The sequence below is a fragment of the Solanum pennellii genome, chromosome 12 (genome assembly GCF_001406875.1).
Source record: "Solanum pennellii chromosome 12, SPENNV200".
In the NCBI taxonomy this organism is placed as follows: Eukaryota; Viridiplantae; Streptophyta; class Magnoliopsida; order Solanales; family Solanaceae; genus Solanum; species Solanum pennellii.
In genome coordinates, this window is record NC_028648.1 from 56,322,445 (window position 1) to 56,327,754 (window position 5,310).

The window sequence follows — 5,310 nt, forward strand, 5'->3', positions numbered from 1 at the left end:
TAAAAAATTTCATTCCAAAACTCCTAAAATAAATTTAAATAACTCTTCAAGAACAAATTAAAATATTTTCAATTACTTCAAATCAAAATGAAAAATATATATATGTTTTATAGCTTCTGAAATGTAAACAAGTTATGACAATAATCCTTATGATATTCTATTTAGCACCTTCAATTATTAATAATTGAAATATTCTTTTTTTAATCTTTTGTATGTGAAAATTTCAGAAATTTTAAAAGTTATAGATTATTCAATTATTTAAATATTCATTTATTATATTTAATATATATTTGTAATTCATATTTCAGAGTAATGTTATCTCTAAAACAAAGTAGATGCAACATACTTTCTACATTAAATGATTGAGAAAATATCATAAATAGTAAATGTGAAACGTACGTGATTTCTACTCATTAAATTAAATTAAATTAACTATTACATTCACTTTTATGGTTCTACTCATCAAATTAAATTCAAAATTTTACCTTCTTGACTCGTACATATTAAATTAATTGTTTAAGAATACACGAGAAGAACTAATTAGATTCAAAATCTACCCTCCCTACTCACTAAAAACTACCCTCTTTGCTTCTTCTTATTAAATTAAATGAATCAGATTTGAAATTTACCCTTCTAGATCCTGACTTCTATTCATCAAACTAAAATTTTGAGAATATATCACTAAAAAACTAAACTAAAAAAAATTACCCTCTTTGACTCCGCATTTTATTAATTTATGTTAAATCCCAAATTTTCTCTCCTAGATCCTACTCATCAAATTAAATGCCTAAGAATATACCAGATTTAAAAGTTAAAATTTACTATCCAAACACAAACTCAAATTAAATTAAACAGAATTCTAATTTCACTCTCCTAGCTCCAATTCATCAAATAATTACATACGGAAATATCAGAAAAACTAAAACTTGAAATTTCTCCTTTTGACTTCTACTCATTAAATAAAATATTTTAAAGAATGAGAGAAATTAGTAATTTCATGTATTACCATAATCTTCATAATTTTCCTAGATATACAAGTTTCTTCACTATCCATTTGCCTCCAATCCTTTTTCATTTGTATCCTAAAACAATACAAGTTGTCAACTTCTGAAAGTTCCTTCAGCAAGTCTTTATTTTTTTGTAAAGAAATATAAGTCAAATTAGTGTTTGTTTCAATCAATGAAATAGTGATCTTTTATGTTTTTTGGGTTTGTGGGGTTCTTTTATCAGATGGTTTGATCTTTATTGTGAAGGATACATCATTTTATATTCTAGACAAGTCATGGACTGCAACAAAGAAGATGTCATAATTATTTAAGAGATGATGCGAAATTAAAAAAAGACATCAATAAAATCTAGTGAAAATTGTGAGGCAGGTGCTTATTTGCTTGGGTAGAATTTTTCAGTGTTTCAATGAGGAAAAGCGGCTGCCTACACAACGTTTTTTTATCTAAGTGATGAAGAAGAGGATGTTTCTAAGAGACTCAAGGGGTTTTGATATCCCTCTCCTACTAAGGAGTCTAAGGTGCAAAGTTTTTCCTGAATAGATCTTGTAGTACAAGAGCATGAAGTTGAGACTGCAATTGAAATATGAGGATTGGTACGATTCACAACTTTTGTTTGAAGCATCATGAATAAATCTTTTTGATACTTAACTATCTTGAGGTACGACTTTGAAACTATAGGTATTACTTTGAATTCAATCTTAATTAGTAAGAGAGAAAAAAGGGATAGAGATTTATATGCGATCCTAACTCTTGATACCAACTATAGTCAATATTTGACTATCTTTTCACATTCTTTATATATAAATAAAAAAGGTGATAAAGCGCCCACCTCTTAATATTTTTCAAAATATTTTGTTAGATTATTTCTATTAAAAATAACAATTTGCTTTTCCTTTTTGGTTGTCCATTTTAAAATATGGCATTAGGCTAATCTTGTTAGTGTGAGAAACCTACTTTACTTTATTGTGACGTTCGTGCAAAAATTGTGATATATCTATCTTTTAGACTTTGAAATTGTAAGAATTTAATTTTTCTATTTCATCATATTCATAGTGTACATTTTCTACTGATGATCTTGTCTCATATTCTTTGCATTATTAATCATATAATAGATTGAAACTACATTTGGCATGATTCCTAGATCAACAAAATATCTAGTCACCATGACGACTCGGTCATGTACCTAGTGTGATTTTCTTTCATCCTGTTAATACAAATTGGGACATAACTTATCAGACATAATTGGAGATCATTTCGAGATCTTTCTATAGATCTTACTAGGATAGAGATTTTAAGAAAGATCTCGAAAATCCCAGCAAGTATCGTTGAAAGTTCAATAGTAAAATTCAAATGATATCAAATATAGCTAGAAGTTCAAACTCGACTTCAAAATCTCCGGCATTGCATAATGGAGCAAAGATAAATTCAGGATACGAGCCATCGACGCCTCGTACGAAATTCTCTAAAATAAATGACTTAAAATGATCTTAAAGTGTTCAAGAGAAAAATGATGATTGCTCACATATGTCAAAATGATAAGAAATTTTGTACACATTTTCTTAAAGTTTCTTGGTCCAATCACTAGCTAAAGCGATATTGTGTCTATTAATCATTCCTTTCCGTATGTAGGAATAGATGAAAGCATCAGACAAATGATTCTTTCAAGATACCGAGTTATTCACTATGTTACAGGTGGCTAGTCATCAAGCCATCTACCGTGTTATGTTTATCAATAATCGTGCCATCTATATCGTGACAATGGACATCATTTTTTACTTGGAAAGATAGCCATACATTTTTTATTCGCCGAGAGGACCATTACTTGATTAATCGAAAAAGTCTACCATTTATGAATATTCTTAAGTCACATCTATTTGGAGGTGAAGAATGTGCACCTCATTTATTCAAATTTTAAATTGGAAGAGGCTGACGTTGAATGCTATTCCGAATGTCACATCTATTCGAAGGTGAAGGATGTGAATCCTTTCTATTCCACGTTGATGTCTGAGAAGGCTAGCGTTTCAATGTATTTATAAGTCAAGTCTATTCACTAGTGAATGATATGCACCATATATACTCCACGTTGAACTTAGAGGAGGTTGACATTGGAAGAGATTTATAAGTCACATCTATTTGGAGGTGAAGGATTTGCACCCTATATATGCCGCAGAAAAGTCTAGGTAGGCTGACGTTGAGATATATTTTTTAAGCCGCATCTATACAGTGGTAAAGGATGTGCACCCTATCTATTCAACATTGAAGTTTGAGGAAGCTCATATTGAAAGATATTTTTAAGTCGCACATATTCGAAGGTCAAGGATGTGAACCTATCTATTCCACATGTAAGTCAGAGGAAGCTGACGTTCAAAGATATTTTGAAGTCGTAACTATTAAGAGGTGGAGGATGTGCTCCCTATCTATTCCATGTTGTTACAGGAAGAGGCTGACGAAGAAAGACATTTCTAAGCTACATTTATTCGGAGGTAAGCGATGTGCACCTTATCTAATTCATATTAAAATCGGAGGACCCTGACATTGATGGAGATTCAGGTTACATTCATAGAAGTGCCAATCTTTACGTATATCCTATCGATGAATCATCATATGTCTAATCGATGGACAGACAATTGTTTTTCCCAACAATCCTACTGATCAGTCATCTTCATTAGTCCAGCCGATGGACATAAATTTATATCCAACGGATTATGTTCACACGTCCTACAGATTGACATGTATTTATATCCTACTAATGGACCATCTTCATTCATACTACCGATGGACATACATGCATATCCTATCAATGAATAATTTGCATTCCTCCTACCAATGGAAAGTATTGATATCCTACTAATGGATCAAAAACATTCTATCAATGGATTCTCAAATGTCGCCCACTGATGAACATGTATTTATTTTTTCCAAAAATATCCTACCGATTGATCTTTCTCATTTATCCTTCCAATGGACAAACAATTATAATGAAAAATATCCTAATGATGGATTGTAGCGTATCCTACCAACATAAATGCTTTTATTTTGCCAAATATTCTATCTATGGATTCACATTTGTCGTATCCAATGGATTGACAATCATTTTATCACCATACTTATATTATGCCAATAGATATGTTTGTATTTTTAATAAACTCACATCACACTTCAACAATCAGACAAGGTTTTTAACATACATGGATTTTGAAGCAACAGTGACTTCGAATAACCAAGGTCTTAGCGTATTCACAAAAACATGCAAAAAAAAGGTCTACTATTGAATTTTATCTTGGTATTTTTTAAGAACATCCAAAAGGATGCATTTCAATTTGGCCACAGGTGTGGACTGCACTGACATGGAAGCAACACGCCGTTAAACCTTTTGACAAACAATTTAGGAGCTACTTCCATCACATTCAAACAACACTTTTATACGAAGGTCATGTGTTCAACAAAAAATGAGTTTGTCAATTTTCTTTGTCTATGCTTTTCTTTCATCAATCCTATCAAAAGAAAAGGACAGTTGTTATCATTTTTGCCTAACATTTTAAAAATTCATAACTTTTATGTTTTATTTATTTAATAGTTCTAAATTATTTTTTTACATATAATTTAAATATCGATACTTATCTTAATTTATCAAAATTTTAGAATTTTTTATCAATTAATTTTGATTACAATTTTTGTCACGGTAGGTTGAAATATCTTTAAATAAAGATCATATATTACATTTCATATATGTCTTTCATTTCATTCGTTACACTAGTTAATATTCATTTTATTTGCTAGTTTTATTAACATTCATTTTTGTCTTTTTAGTACAATTTTGAAATATCTTTAAATAAAGAAAAGAAAAATATACAAATATTTTCTTAATCAACAATTTTGGGCCACTATTTCGAGCCCACGATTTCAGCCCATTGTATAACTATTCCCTCTTTATTTTTCTATTAAGTCAAAAAATACAGTTGGTGGTGGAAAATTTTCAAGAAGGAAAAAACCCTAAAAAAATTCTCCTATTCTAAAAGAATAGCCGCCACCCAAAGCCCCTAGTTTTTTCTCGGTGACAACCCGCCAAAACCATTATCAAAACCCCTCAAACAACCTGCCTCATGCCATTGAAACAACCAGTCAACCCATCTTCTCCATCTCGAAACAACCACCGCTCAACCCACTGCTCCAACCACCTAAACAACCCCAAACTTGCTTCAATTTTCATTCACCAAACAACTCACAATGAGACTTGAACTTCGGCAAGCAGCGAGCTTCATCTTGCACAACGAAGCATTAAGGGCAAATACAACTCTTACTA